The sequence below is a fragment of the Pristiophorus japonicus genome, unplaced genomic scaffold, assembly GCF_044704955.1.
Source record: "Pristiophorus japonicus isolate sPriJap1 unplaced genomic scaffold, sPriJap1.hap1 HAP1_SCAFFOLD_603, whole genome shotgun sequence".
Taxonomy (NCBI): Eukaryota; Metazoa; Chordata; class Chondrichthyes; family Pristiophoridae; genus Pristiophorus; species Pristiophorus japonicus.
In genome coordinates, this window is record NW_027254513.1 from 100,330 (window position 1) to 116,430 (window position 16,101).

The 16,101-nt window shown below is 52.7% G+C and overlaps 1 pseudogene; it reads left to right on the top strand.

The window, feature by feature from the left end:
• The first annotated feature begins 11,970 nt into the window (after positions 1-11,970).
• LOC139255435 (flavin-containing monooxygenase 5-like) overlaps positions 11,971-16,101 on the top strand; it is a 45,678-nt pseudogene continuing 41,547 nt past the window's right edge.

Below are 16,101 nucleotides of genomic sequence, written 5' to 3' on the forward strand. Positions count from 1 at the left end.
GATACCTACTGTACATGGTCCATGTCTCTGGGCCATACAGGAGGGCGGGTATCACTACAGCCCTGTAGTCCATGAGCTTGGTGGTGGATTTGAGGGCCTGGTCTTCGAACACTCTTTTCCTCAGACGGTCGAAGGCCGCACTGGCGCACTGGAGGCGGTGTTGGATCTCGTCGTCGAGGTCTGCCCTTGTTGATAGGAGGCTCCCGAGGTATGGGAAATGGTCCACGTTGTCCAGGGCCATGCCGTGGATCTTGATGACTGGGGGACAGGCTGGTGGAGGACTTTTGTCTTACGGATGTTAAGCGTAAGGCCCATGCTTTCGTACGCCTCAGTGAATACTACAGTACTTACCATCGTATCTGCACCGTCCAACAAAAGGTCTAATCCCAATTACCCGCTCGGGGTCCGTATCCCCGAATCTTTACTCGGTAGTAAACTTGCCTGAGTTTATGTTAATTCCGACAAAACTTCCTTCGATTCCAAGCCTTTCCATACAAATTGTCTCAAGGTACGTGAACAAACAGAAGCTTAAACTTGAAAACCACAGTTGATTCGTATTTCTATGCATTACGCCCTCATTCCAAGCGGACATCGCGTCTCTCGTCCGAAACGACAATTCAAGCACAGCATTCGTCTTGGGTTTTATCCATTTTCTTTTCTAACACTGTGCAGCTATCCGGCAACTCCTGTTTCAGTGGTCACAGAAAAAAAAAGTGAGTTCGTGTCTGTATTTCTGTGAGCGTGGGTCACCGGTCACATGCTGGGAATTATCAGGGCCTATCAATTTTCAGACATCCTGAGTAGAGGGTAATCAGATATTGAAAAGGGGATCTCCTTATCTGATGATACAAAGCTCGGTGTGAATGTAAGATTTGCGGAGGATGCAAAGAGACTTCACGACAGACTCAGTGAGTGGGCAAGATTAAGGCAAATGGAATATAATGCCGGGAAATGTGGTTTGGTGGGAAAAATGAAAAAGCAAAGTATTTTTTCAAACGGTCAGAAGATTGCAAAATATTCCTGTTCAGACGGACCTGGGTTACCTTGTACACGGATCACTGAAAGTTAACATTCAGCCACAGCAAGTGATTCAGAAAGCAAATGTTACGTTGGCCTTTATTATAAGAAGATTTGAGTGAAGACGTCTCATACAGGGCCCAGGTGAGATCGCACCTGGAGTAGTGTGCACAGTTCTGGTTTCCTTACCTGAGGAAGGATACACACGCCATAGAGGGAGTGCAGCGAAGGTTCACCAGACTGATTCCTGGGATGACAAGACTGCATGAGGAGAGTTTGAGCAGACTAGGCCTATATATCCAAATTCTCATCCTTGTTTTCAAATCCCTCCATGGCCCCTAGCCCCCTCCATATCTCCTCCAGCCCCTACAATTCTCATCCTCCTGTTCAAATCCCCCCCTCGCCCTCCCTCCCTATCTTTTTAACTTACTCCAGCCCCTACAATTCTCATCCTCCTGTTCAAATCCTTCCCTCGCTCTCCCTCCCTATCTCTGTAACCTCCTCCAGCCCCTACAATTCTCATCCTCCTGTTCAAATCCCTCCCTCGCCCTCCCTCCCTATCTTTTTAACTTCCTCCAGCCCCTACAATTCTCATCCTCCTGTTCAAATCCCTCCTTCGCCCCCTCCCTATCTCTGTAACCTCCTCCAGCCCCTACAATTCTCATCCTCCTGTTCAAATCCCTCCCTCACCCTCCCGCCCTATCTTTTTAACTTCCTCCAGCCCCTACAATTCTCATCCTCCTGTTCAAATCCCTCCCTCGCCCCCTCCCTATCTCTGTAACCTCCTCCAGCCCCGACAATTCTCATCCTCCTGTTCAAATCCCTCCCTCGCCCCCCTCCCTATCTCTGTAACCTCCTCCAGCCCCTACAATTCTCATCTTCCTGTTCAAATCCCTCCCTCACCCCCCTCCCTATCTCTGTAACCTCCTCCAGCCCCGACAATTCTCATCCTCCTGTTCAAATCCCTCCCTCGCCCCCCTCTCTATCTCTGTAACCTCCTCCCGCCCCTACAATTCTCATCCTCATGTTCAAATCCCTCCCTCGCCTCCCTCCCTATCTCTGTAACCTCCTCCAGCCCCTCCAGTTCTCATCCTCCTGTTCAAATCCCTCCCTCGCCCCCCTCCCTATCTCTGTAACCTCCTCCAGCCCCTACAATTCTCATCCTCCTGTTCAAATCCTTCCCTTGCCCCCCCTCCCTATGTGTAACCTCCTCCAGCCCCTCCAGTTCTCATCCTCCTGTTCAAATCCCTCCCTCGCCCCCTCCCTATCTCTGTAACCTCCTCCAGCCCCTACAATTCTCATCCTCCTGTTCAAATCCCTCCCTCGCCCTCCCTCCCTATCTTTTTAACTTCCTCCAGCCCCTACAATTCTCATCCTCCTGTTCAAATCCCTCCCTCGCCCCCTCCCTATCTCTGTAACCTCCTCCAGCCCCTACAATTCTCATCCTCCTGTTCAAATCCTTCCCTCGCCCTCCCTCCCTATCTCTGTAACCTCCTCCAGCCCCTACAATTCTCATCCTCCTGTTCAAATCCCTCCCTCCCTATCTTTTTAACTTCCTCCAACCCCTACAATTCTCATCCTCCTGTTCAAACCCCTCCCTCGCCCCCTCCCTATCTCTGTAACCTCCTCCAGCCCCTACAATTCTCATCCTCCTGTTCAAATCCCTCCCTCGCCCTCCCTCCCTATCTTTTTAACTTCTTCCAGCCCCTACAATTCTCATCCTCCTGTTCAAATCCCTCCCTCGCCCCTTCCCTATCTCTGTAACCTCCCCCAGCCCCTGCAATTCTCATCTTCCTGTTCAAATCCCTCCCTCGCCCCCCTTCCTATCTCTGTAACCTCCTCCAGCCCCTACAATTCTCATCTTCCTGTTCAAATCCCTCCCTTGCCCCCCTCCCTATCTCTGTAACCTCCTCCAGCCCCGACAATTCTCATCCTCCTGTTCAAATCCCTCCCTCGCACCCCCTCTCTATCTCTGTAACCTCCTCCCGCCCCTACAATTCTCATCCTCATGTTCAAATCCCTCCCTCGCCTCCCTCCCTATCTCTGTAACCTCCTCCAGCCCCTACAGTTCTCATCCTCCTGTTCAAATCCCTCCCTCGCCCCCCTCCCTATCTCTGTAACCTCCTCCAGCCCCTACAATTCTCATCCTCCTGTTCAAATTCTTCCCTCGCCCCCCCTCCCTATGTGTAACCTCCTCCAGCCCCTACAATTCTCATCCTCCTGTTCAAATCCCTCCCTCGCCCTCCCTCCCTATCTTTTTAACTTCCTCCAGCCCCTACAATTCTCATCCTCCTGTTCAAATCCCTCCCTCGCCCCCTCCCTATATCTGTAACCTCCTTCAGCCCCTACAATTCTCATCCTCCTGTTCAAATCCCTCCCTCGCCCTCCCTCCCTATCTTTGTAACCTCCTCCCGCCCCTACAATTCTCATCCTCATGTTCAAATCCCTCCCTCGCCTCCCTCCCTATCTCTGTAACCTCCTCCAGCCCCTACAGTTCTCATCCTCCTGTTCAAATCCCTCCCTCGCCCCCCTCCCTATCTCTGTAACCTCCTCCAGCCCCTACAATTCTCATCCTCCTGTTCAAATTCTTCCCTCGCCCCCCCTCCCTATGTGTAACCTCCTCCAGCCCCTACAATTCTCATCCTCCTGTTCAAATCCCTCCCTCGCCCTCCCTCCCTATCTTTTTAACTTCCTCCAGCCCCTACAATTCTCATCCTCCTGTTCAAATCCCTCCCTCGCCCCCTCCCTATATCTGTAACCTCCTTCAGCCCCTACAATTCTCATCCTCCTGTTCAAATCCCTCCCTCGCCCTCCCTCCCTATCTTTGTAACCTCCTCCAGCCCCGACAATTCTCATCCTCCTGTTGAAATCCCTCCCTCGCCCTCCCTCCCTATCTTTGTAACCTCCTCCAGCCCCGACAATTCTCATCCTCCTTTTCAAATCCCTCCCTCGCCCTCCCTCCCTATCTCTGTAACCTCCTCCAGCCCCTACAATTCTCATCCTCCTGTTCAAATCCCTCCCTCCCTATCTCTGTAACCTCCTCCAACCCCTACAATTCTCATCCTCCTGTTCAAATCCCTCCCTCGCCACCCTTCCTATCTCTGTAACCTCCTTCAACCCTCCCAGATCTCTGCGCTCCTCTAATTCTGCCCTCTTGACCATCCCTGATTATAATCGCTCCACCATCGGTGGCCGTGCCTTCTGTTGCCTGGGCCCCAAGCTCTGGAACTCCCTCCCTAAACCTCTCTCCTCCTTCAAGACGCTCCTTAAAACCGACCTCTTTGACCCAGCTTTTGGTCGCCTGTCCCTACTATCTCCTTATGTGGCCCGGTGTCGATTTTTTGTCTCATGACACTCCTGTGAAGCACGCTGCCACGTTTCACTGCACTAAAGGCGTGATATAAATACAAGTTTTTGTTGTATATTCTCTGGAATTCAGAAGAATGAGAGGGGATCTCATAGAAACATATAAAATTCTGACGGGACTGGACAGGTTAGATGCAGGAAGAATGTTCCCGATGTTGGGGAAGTCCAGAACCAGGGCTCACAGTCTAAGGATAAGGGGTAAGCCATTTAGGATCGAGATGAGGAGAAACTTCTTCACTCAGAGAATTGTGAACCTGTGGAATTCTCTACCGCAGAGAGTTGTTGATGCCAGTTCGTTGGATATATTCAAGAGGGAGTTAGATATGGCCCTTACGGCAAAACGGATCAGGGGGTATGGAGAGAAGGCAGGAGTGGGGTACTGAGGGAATGATCAGCCATGATCATATTGAATGGTGGTGCAGGCTCGAGGGGCTGAAAGATGGACTCCTGCTCCTAAATCTTATGTTCTCCTGATCCGGCAATTAATAGCACACATAATAGGTTTGTGCCATTTGTTAAACAGAGAAATAGTGCGATTTAACTGAACTCGTGATGGACAACGGTGATGTGAATGTTGAAATTCTGTCACTCGTACAGAATAGATATGCACTCGCTCATTTGCAAATCCAGGAAACGTAATGGTTACAAAATGCAAAGACAAAATCACAATTGTTTGGACAACGTGCTAAAACCTCATTTGATTAAAATATTCCATTTGTTTGCCTACTTCTGCCTCCGTTGTGAATTCTTGCCTGAGAAAATAATCGTATGCATCGAGATAATGTTCCTCTTGGGAGCATCTGCATGGCTCAGAGACACGGACCATGTACAGTAGACGCCTCAAGTCGCTGGAGAAATACCACCAACGAAGCAAGTCTTCCTCGACCCATGAATGTGGAGTATTTGGAATTCCAGAAGGCACTCAACAAGGTGCCACATGAAAGGTTACTGCACAAGATAAAAGTTCACGGGCTTGGGGGTAATATATTAGCATTGATAGAGGATTGGTTAACTAACAGAAATCAGAGAGTCGGGCTAAATGGGTCATTCTCAGGTTGGCAATCAGTAACTAGTGGGGTGCCGCAGGGATCAGTGCTGGGGCCCCAACTATTTACAATCTATATTAACGACTTGGAAGAAGGGACCGAGTGTAACGTAGCCAAGTTTGCTGATAATACAAAAAGGAAAAGCAATATGTGAGGAGGACACAAAAAATCTGCAAAAGGACATAGACAGGCTAAGTGAGTGGGCAAAAATTTGTCAGATGGAGTATAATGTTGGAAAGTGTGAGGTCATGCACTTTGGCAGAAAAAAATCAAAGAGCAAGTTATTATTTAAACGGAGAACGATTGCAAAGTGCCGCAGTACAGCGGGACCTGGGGGTTACTTGTGCATGAAACACAAAAGGTTAGTATGCAGGTACAGCAAGTGATCAGGAAGGCCAATGGTATCTTGGCCTTTATTGCAAAGGGGATGGAGTATAAAAGCAGGGAAGTCTTGCTCCAGTTATACAGGGTATTGGTGAGGCCACACCTGGAGTACTGCGTGCAGTTTTGGTCTCCGTATTTACGAAAGGATATACTTGCTCTGGAGGCAGTTCAGAGAAGGTTCACTCGGTTGATTCCGGGGATGAGGGGGTTGACTTATGAGGAAAGGTTGAGCAGGTTGGGACTCTACTCATTGGAATTCAGAAGAATGAGAGGTGATCTTATCGAAACGTATCAGATTATGAGGGGGCTCGACAAGGTGGATGCAGAGAGGATGTTCCCACTGATGGGGGAGACTAGAACTAGGGGGCATGGTCTTAGAATAAGGGGCCGCCCATTTAAAACTGAGATGAGGAGGAATTTCTTCTCTCAGAGGGTTGTAAATCTGTGGAATTCGCTGCCTCAGAGAGCTTTTGTGTGGCACCTTGTCAAATGCCTTCTGGAAGTCCCAATACACCACATCCACTGGTTCCCCCTTTATCTACCCTGTTTGTTACATCCAACACCCCAGCAAATTTGTCAAACATGACTTCCCCTTCATAAATCCATGCTGACTCTGCCTGACTGAATTTTGCTTTTCCAAATGTCCTGCTATTGCTTCCTTAATAATGGACTCCAACATTTTCCCAACCACAGATGTTCGGCTAACTGCTCTATCGTCTCCTGCTTTCTGTCTGCCTCCTTTTTTTAAATAGGGGCGTTACATTTGCAGTTTTCCAATCTGCTGGGACCTTCCCAGAATCCAGGGAATTTTGGTAAATTACAACCAATGCATCCACTATCCCTGCCGCTACAAGTTTGCAGATGACACTAAGCTGGGTGGCGGTGTGAGCTGTGAGGAGGATGCTAAGAGGCTGCAGGGTGACTTGGACAGGTTCGGTGAGTGGGGCAAATGCATGGCAGATGCAGTATAATGTGGATAAATGTGAGGTTATCCACTTTGGTGGCAAAAACAGGAAGGCAGAATATTATCTGAATGGTGACAGATTCGGAAAAGGGGAGGTGCAACGAGACCTGGGTGTCATGATACATCAGTCATTGAAAGTTGGCATGCAGGTACAGCAGGCGGTGAAGAAGGCAAATGGTATGTTGGCCTTCATAGCGAGAGGATTTGAGTACAGGAGCAGGGAGGTCTTACTGCAGTTGTACAGGGCCTTGGTGAGACCACACCTGGAATATTGTGTTCAGTTTTGGTCTCCTAATCTGAGGAAGGACATTCTTGCTCTTGAGGGAGTGCAGCGAAGGTTCACCAGACTGATTCCCGGGATGGCAGGACTGACATATGAAGAAATTCTGGATCGACTGGGCCTGTATTCACTGGAATTTAGAAGAATGAGAGGGGATCTGATAGAAACATATAAAATTCTGACGGGACTGGACAGGTTAGATGCAGGAAGAATGTTCCCAATGTTGGGGAAGTCCAGAACCAGGGCTCACAGTCTAAGGATAAGGGGTAGGCCATTTAGGACCGAGATGAGGAGAAACTCCTTCACTCAGAGAATTGTGAACCTGTGGAATTCTCTACCACAAAAAGTTGTTGGGGGCCAGTTCGTTGGATATATTCAAAAGGGAGTTAGATGTGGCCCTTACGGCTAAAGGGATCAGCGGGTATGGAGAGAAGGCAGGAGTGGGGTACTGAGGGAATGATCAGCCCATGATCATATTGAATGGTGGGGCAGGCTCGAAGGGCCCAATGGCGGGGCAGGCTCGAAGGGCCCAATGGCGGGGCAGGCTCGAAGGGCCCAATGGCGGGGCAGGCTCGAAGGGCCCAATGGCGGGGCAGGCTCGAAGGGCCCAATGGCGGGGCAGGCTCGAAGGGCCCAATGGCGGGGCAGGCTCGAAGGGCCCAATGGCCTGCTCCTGCACCGATTTTCTATGTTTCTCTTAAGACCAGTTCCAGAATCGCTGACGACTTTCGCACCAACCTTTACACAGAAAGACGTTAGCAATTAACAGGACAATCCTTGTCAGCAAAACATTTCTGTTGGCCGTGTTCCAGACCAACTGGAGAATGTTCGCAGTGGCTATGATTTTCTGCGGTGGGGTCGGGCGGGGGGGAGGGCACGTTGCTGAGCGAAGGTCAGCTTCGGGAGCCCAAAGTCCAGGCCAATAGCTCACCGATACGTTGGAGAGGGGCCGGACAAACGGCCAAGGCAGCAAGCCGGGGTTGGGAGAGGAGACAGCGAGGTTACCGAGCCAGCGGGGGGTGAGTGAGCGGCAACACCGCGCAGTGTTTGAGCGGTGACGGGTTCAATCGCACGGCGTGGGGTGGGGGGGGCGGGGGGGAGGCGACAGGTCATAGCTTGTCCCCCGTGCACCACACACGGGGGAGCGGGAGTTTTCTTGCAAGCCCAGGGGGTCGTAAATGTGTCGGTAATTCAGCAAGGTAGGGAGGGGGGGGGAGCGAGAGAAGGGAGGGGAGGGATGGAGGGTGGAGAAGGAGGGAGTGATGGAGCGAGGGAGGGATGGAAAGAAAGACTTGCATTTATATAGCGCCTTTCACAACCAGCGGACGTCCCAAAGTACTTTGGGAGTGCGGTCGCTGTTGTATTGTGGGAAACGGGGCGGCCAATTTGCGCACAGCAAGCTCCCTCACACAGCGATGTGATCATGACCCGGATAATCGGTTTCAGTGATGTTGGTTGAGGGATAAATATTGGCCCCAGGACACCGGGGAGAACTCCCCCTGCTCTTCTTCCAAATAATCCCTCAGTACCGCCTCTCCGACAGCGCAGTACGGCACTCCCTCAGTACTGCCCCTCCGACAGCGCAGTACGGCACTCCCTCAGTACTGCCCCTCCGACAGCGCAGTACGGCATTCCCTCAGTACTGCCCCTCCGACAGTACGGCACTCCCTCAGTACTGCCCCTCCGACACTGCAGTGCGGCACTCCCTCAGTACTGCCCCTCCGACACTGCAGTACGGCACTCCCTCAGTACTGCCCCTCCGACAGTACAGTGCGGCACTCCCTCAGTACTGCCCCTCCGACAGCACAGTACGGCACTCCCTCAGTACTGCCCCTCCGACAGCGCAGTACGGCACTCCCTCAGTACTGCCCCTCCGACAGTACGGCACTCCCTCAGTACTGCCCCTCCGACACTGCAGTGCGGCACTCCCTCAGTACTGTCCCTCCGACAGCACAGTACGGCACTCCCTCAGTACTGCCCCTCCGACAGCACAGTACGGCACTCCCTCAGTACTGCCCCTCCGACAGTACGGCACTCCCTCAGTACTGCCCCTCCGACACTGCAGTGCGGCACTCCCTCAGTACTGTCCCTCCGACAGCACAGTACGGCACTCCCTCAGTACTGCCCCTCCGACAGTACGGCACTCCCTCAGTACCGCCCCTCCGACAGTACAGTACGGCACTCCCTCAGTACTGCCCCTCCGACAGCGCAGTACGGCACTCCCTCAGTACTGCCCCTCCGACAGTATGGCACTCCCTCAGTACCGCCCCTCCGAAAGTACAGTACGGCACTCCCTCAGTACTGCCCCTCCGACAGTGCAGTACGGCATTCCCTCAGTACTGCCCCTCCGACAGCGCAGTACGGCACTCCCTCAGTACTGCCCCTCCGACAGTACAGTACAGCACTCCCTCAGTACTGCCCCTCCGACAGTGCAGTACGGCATTCCCTCAGTACTGCCCCTCCGACAGTGCAGTACGGCATTCCCTCAGTACTGCCCCTCCGACAGTACGGCACTCCCTCAGTACTGCCCCTCCGACAGCGCAGTACGGCACTCCCTCAGTACTGCCCCTCCGACAGTACGGCACTCCCTCAGTCCCGCCCCTCCGACAGTGCAGTACGGCACTCCCTCACTACTGCCCCTCCGAAAGCGCAGTACGGTGCTCCCTCAGTACTGCCCCTCCGACAGTGCAGTACGGCACTCCCTCAGTACTGCCCCTCCGACAGCGCAGTACGGCACTCCCTCAGTACTGCCCCTCCGACAGTGCAGTACGGCATTCCCTCAGTACTGCCCCTCCGACAGTGCAGTACGGCGCTCCCTCAGCGTTGCACTGGGAGCATCAGCCTGGATTTTTGTGATCAAGTCCCTGGAGTGGGATTCGAACCCACAACCTTCTGACTCAGAGGCGAGAGAGTAACCCACGGAGACACAGTAGAGACTGGACAGTGCAGAGATAAACCCCAGACTCACATACCACATGGTTTAGACAAATAACACACGACATCGGTGTTGAAATGTACGTGTGTTTACCCTGAGAGCACTGCTACCGACCTTGACAAACAATCCTGTCATCGATCGTGGACTGACAATAACTGACACACTTTGACCACATTACCAAGAAATCTCCCTTTTCCATCCATGCTTAATATCCCGGGAATATTTCATCCACTGTTCAGCAGCACAATGATGCGGAGATTATCATTTTTATAAAAGGAGGGAGAGAGAAAACAGGAAATTATAGACCAGTCAGCCTGACATCGGTGGTGGGGAAAATGTTGGAATCAATTATTAAAGATGTAATAGCAGCGCATTTGGAAAGCAGTGACAGGATCGGTCCAAGTCAGCATGGGTTTATGAAAGGGAAATCATGCTTGACAAATCTTCTAGAATTTTTTGAGGATGTAAACTAGTAGAGTGGACAAGGGAGAACCAGTGGATGTGGTGTATTTGGACTTTCAAAAGGCTTTTGACAAGGTCCCACACAAGAGATTGTTGTGCAAAATTAAAGCACATGGTATTGGGGGTAATGTACTGACGTGGATAGAGAACTGGTTGGCAGACAGGAAGCAGAGAGTCGGGATAAACGGGTCCTTTTCAGAATGGCAGGCAGTGACTAGTGGAGTGCCGCAGGGTTCAGTGCTGGGACCCCAGCTATTTACAATATACATCAATGATTTAGACGAAGGAATTGAATGTAATATCTCCCAGTTTGCAGATGACACTAAGCTGGGTGGCGGTATGAGCTGTGAGGAGGACGCTAAGAGGCTGCAGGGTGACTTGGACAGGTTAGGTGAGTGGGGCAAATGCATGGCAGATGCAGTATAATGTGGATAAATGTGAGGTTATCCACTTTGGGGGCAAAAACAGGAAGGCAGAATATTATCTGAATGGTGACAGATTAGGAAAAGGGGAGATGCAACGAGACCTGGGTGTCATGGTACATCAGTCATTGAAAGTTGACATGCAGGTACAGCAGGTGGTGAAGAAGGCAAATGGCATGTTGGCCTTCATAGCGAGAGGATTTGAGTATAGGAGCAGGGAGGCACTCCCTCAATAGCAAGAATGTCCTTCCTCAGATTAGGAGACCAAAACTGAACACAATATTCCAGGTGTGGCCTCACCAAGGCCCTGTACAACTGCAGTAAGACCTCCCTGTTCCTATACTCAAATCCTCTCGCTATGAAGGCCAACATACCATTTGCCTTCTTCACCGCCTGCTGTACCTGCATGGCAACTTTCAATGACTGATGTACCATGACACCCAGGTCTCGTTGCACCTCCCCTTTTCCTAATCTGTCACCATTCAGATAATAGTCTGTCTCTCTGTTTTTGCCCCCAAAGTGGATAACCTCACATTTATCCACATTATACTGCATCTGCCATGCATTTGCCCCACTCACCTAACCTGTCCAAGTCACCCTGCAGCCTCTTAGCATCCTCCTCACAGCTCACACCGCCACCCAGCTTAGTGTCATCTGCAAACTTGGAGATATTACACTCAATTCCTTCGTCTAAATCATTAATGTATATTGTAAATAGCTGGGGTCCCAGCACTGAGCCCTGCGGCACCCCACTAGTCACTGCCTGCCATTCTGAAAAGGACCCGTTTATCCTGACTCTCTGCTTCCTGTCTGACAACCAGTTCTCTATCCACGTCAGTACATTACCCCCAATACCATGCGCTTTAATTTTGCACTCGATGTGTGGGACCTTGTCAAAAGCCTTTTGAAATTCTAAATACACCACATCCACTGGTTCTCCCTTGTCCACTCTGCTAGTTACATCCTCAAAAAATTCCAGAAGATTTGCCAAGCATGATTTCCCTTTCATAAACCCATGCTGACTTGGACTGAAGGTGATTTTGATTGAAGTTGGAGGCCCGTCGCGTTCGACTTGATTTGCTTCTGTCCGTCAGATGAAACGTGTCGCGATCATCGGGGCAGGAGCAAGCGGGCTCACCAGCCTGAAGTGTTGCCTGGACGAAGACTTGGAGCCGGTCTGCTTTGAGAGGAGCGATGATATCGGAGGACTGTGGAATTTCCAGGCAAGCACTGGCTTCGCAAGATATACGCGGGCTGCGTTTCTTCGGGTCTGCGTGTTGCGGGGACGGTGTGGAGGGGGGTCTACCCAAGGGCGGGCTCTGTCGGCGGTTAACCCCTCCCGTTATCTATCGGGAGACCACGCCCATATGAGGCACTTCCCAGGGAGCCTCTTATCAACCAGAGCAGACATTGGCGACGAGGGCCAACACCGCCCTCCAGTGCACCAGTGCAGCCTTCGGCCGCCTGAGGAAAAGAGTGTTCGAAGACCAGGCCCTCAAATCCACCATCCAGCTCATGGTCTACAGGGCTGTAGTGATACCCGCCCTCCTGTATGGCCCAGAGACATGGACCATGTACAGTAGGTATCTCACCCCCAGCACCCAGCTCATGGTCTACAGGGCTGTAGTGATACCCGCCCTCCTGTATGGCTCAGAGACATGGACCATGTACAGTAGGTATCTCACCCCCAGCACCCAGCTCATGGTCTACAGGGCTGTAGTGATACCCACCCTCCTGTATGACCCAGAGACATGGACCATGTACAGTAGGTATCTCACCCCCAGCACCCAGCTCATGGTCTACAGGGCTGTAGTAATACCCACCCTCCTGTATGGCTCAGAGACATGGACCATGTACAGTAGGTATCTCACCCCCAGTACACAGCTCATGGTCTACAGGGCTGTAGTGATACCCACCCTCCTGTATGGCTCAGAGACATGGACCATGTACAGTAGGTATCTCACCCCCAGTACACAGCTCATGGTCTACAGGGCTGTAGTGATACCCACCCTCCTGTATGGCCCAGAGACACGGACCATGTACAGTAGGTATCTCACCCCCAGCACCCAGCTCATGGTCTACAGGGCTGTAGTAATACCCACCCTCCTGTATGGCTCAGAGACATGGACCATGTACAGTAGGTATCTCACCCCCAGTACACAGCTCATGGTCTACAGGGCTGTAGTGATACCCACCCTCCTGTATGGCTCAGAGACATGGACCATGTACAGTAGGTATCTCACCCCCAGCACCCAGCTCATGGTCTACAGGGCTGTAGTGATACCCGCCCTCCTGTATGGCTCAGAGACATGGACCATGTACAGTAGGTATCTCACCCCCAGCACCCAGCTCACGGTCTACAGGGCTGTAGTGATACCCGCCCTCCTGTATGGCTCAGAGACATGGACCATGTACAGTAGGTATCTCACCCCCAGCACCCAGCTCATGGTCTACAGGGCTGTAGTGATACCCAGCCTCCTGTATGGCCCAGAGACATGGACCATGTACAGTAGGTATCTCACCCCCAGCACCCAGCTCATGGTCTGCAGGGCTGTAGTGATACCCGCCCTCCTGTATGGCCCAGAGACATGGACCATGTACAGTAGGTATCTCACCCCCAGCACCCAGCTCATGTTCCACAGGGCTGTAGTGATACCCGCCCTCCTGTATGGCCCAGAGACATGGACCATGTACAGTAGGTATCTCACCCCCAGCACCCAGCTCATGGTCTACAGGGCTGTAGTGATACCCACCCTCCTGTATGGCCCAGAGACAGGGACCATGTACAGTAGGTATCTCACCCCCAGCACCCAGCTCATGGTCTACAGGGCTGTAGTGATACCCACCCTCCTGTATGGCCCACAGACATGGACCATGTACAGTAGGTATCTCACCCTCAGCACCCAGCTCATGGTCTACAGGGCTGTAGTGATACCCACCCTCCTGTATGGCCCAGAGACATGGACCATGTACAGTAGGTATCTCACCCCCAGCACCCAGCTCATGGTCTACAGTGCTGTAGTGATACCCGCCCTCCTGTATGGCTCAGAGACATGGACCATGCACAGTAGACACCTCAAGTCGCTGGAGAAATACCACCAACGCTGTCTCTGCAAGATCCAGCAAATCCCCCGGGAGGACAGACACACCAACGTTAGCGTCCTTGATCAGGCCAACATCCCCAGCATCGAAGCACTGACCACACTCGACCAGCTCCGCTGGGCAGGGCCACATTGTCCGCATGTCCCCCCAGACACGAGACTCCCCAAAGCAAGAGCTCTACTCGGAACTCCTTCACGGGCAAACGAGCCAAAGGTGGGCAGAGGAAATGTTACAAGGGACCACCCCTCCCTGATAAAGTGCAACATCCCCCACCCACACCTGGGAGTCCCTGGCCCAAAGACCAGTCCGCCCTAAGTGGAGGAAGTGCATCCGGGAGGGCGCTGAGCACCTCGAGTCTCGTCGCCAATTGCGAGCACGCAGAAAGCAAGCGCAGGCAGTGGAAGGAGCGTGCGGCAAACCTGTCCCACCCTCCCCTTCCCTCAACGTCTATCTGTCCCACCTGTGACAGGGTCTGTGGTTCCTGTATTGGACTGTTCAGTCACCCGAGAACTCATGTTAGAGTGGGAGCAAGTCTTCCTCGATTCCGAGGGACTGCCTATGATGATAATGATACGACGATGGCCTGAAGGCTGTTGTCACGGAGCAATCATTTGGTTCACGGACTCCCCCCCAGGGACCGCCTGCAGCTTCTGCGGCCTGGAGGAGTTCGTGTTCCACGTGTCATCATCATAGGCAGTCCCTGGGAATCGAGCAAGACTTGCTCCCACTCTAACATGCGTTCTCGGATGACTGAACAGTCCAATACAGGAACCACAGACCCTGTCACAGGGTGGGACAGATAGACATTGAAGGAAGGGGAGGGTGGGACTGGTTTGCCGCACGCTCCTTCCGCTGCCTGCGCTTGCTTTCTGCGTGCTCTCGGCGACGAGACTCGAGGTGCTCAGCGCCCTCCCGGATGCACTTCCTCCACTTAGGGCGGACTGGTCTTTGGGCCAGGGACTCCCAGGTGTGGGTGGGGATGTTGCACTTTATCAGGGGAGGGGTGTGTCCCTTGTAACGTTTCCTCTGCCCACCTTTGGCTCGTTTGCCCGTGAAGGAGTTCCGAGTAGAGCGCTCGCTTTGGGGGTCTCGTGTCTGCGGGCATGCGGACAATGTGGCCCTGCCCAGCGGAGCTGGTCGAGTGTGGTCAGTGCTTCGATGCTGGGGATGTTGGGCCTGGTCGAGGACGCTAACGTTGGTGCGTCTGTCCTCCCGGGGGATTTACAGGATCTTGCGGAGACATCGTTGGTGGTATTTCTCCAGCGACTTGAGGTGTCTGCTGTACATGGTCCATGTCTCTGAACCATACAGAGGGCGGGTATCACTACAGCCCTGTAGACCATGAGCTGGGTGCTGGGGGTGAGATACCTACTGTATATGGTCCATGTCTCTGGGCCATACAGGAGGGTGGGTATCACTACAGCCCTGTAGACCATGAGCTGGGTGCGGGGGGTGAGATACCTACTGTACATGGTCCGTGTCTCTGAGCCATACAGGAGGGCGGGTATCACTACAGCCCTGTAGACCATGAGCTGGGTGCTGGGGGTGAGATACCTACTGTACATGGTCCATGTCTCTGAGCCATACAGGAGGGCGGGTATCACTACAGCCCTGTAGACCATGAGCTGGGTGCTGGGGGTGAGATACCTACTGTACATGGTCCATGTCTCTGAGCCATACAGGAGGGTGGGTATTACTACAGCCCTGTAGACCATGAGCTGGGTGCTGGGGGTGAGATACCTACTGTACATGGTCCGTGTCTCTGAGCCATACAGGAGGGTGGGTATTACTACAGCCCTGTAGACCATGAGCTGGGTGCTGGGGGTGAGATACCTACTGTACATGGTCCATGTCTCTGGGCCATACAGGAGGGCGGGTATCACTACAGCCCTGTAGACCATGAGCTGGGTGCTGGGGGTGAGATACCTACTGTACATGGTCCATGTCTCTGGGCCATACAGGAGGGTGGTGGATTTGAGGGCCTGGTCTTCGAACACTCTGTTCCTCAGGCAGCCAAAGGCTCCAATGGGGCACTGGAGCCAGTGTTGGCCCTCGTCGCCAATGTCTGCTCTGGTTAATAAGAGACTCCCAAGGTCTGGGAAATGGTCCAGGGCTGCGCCAGC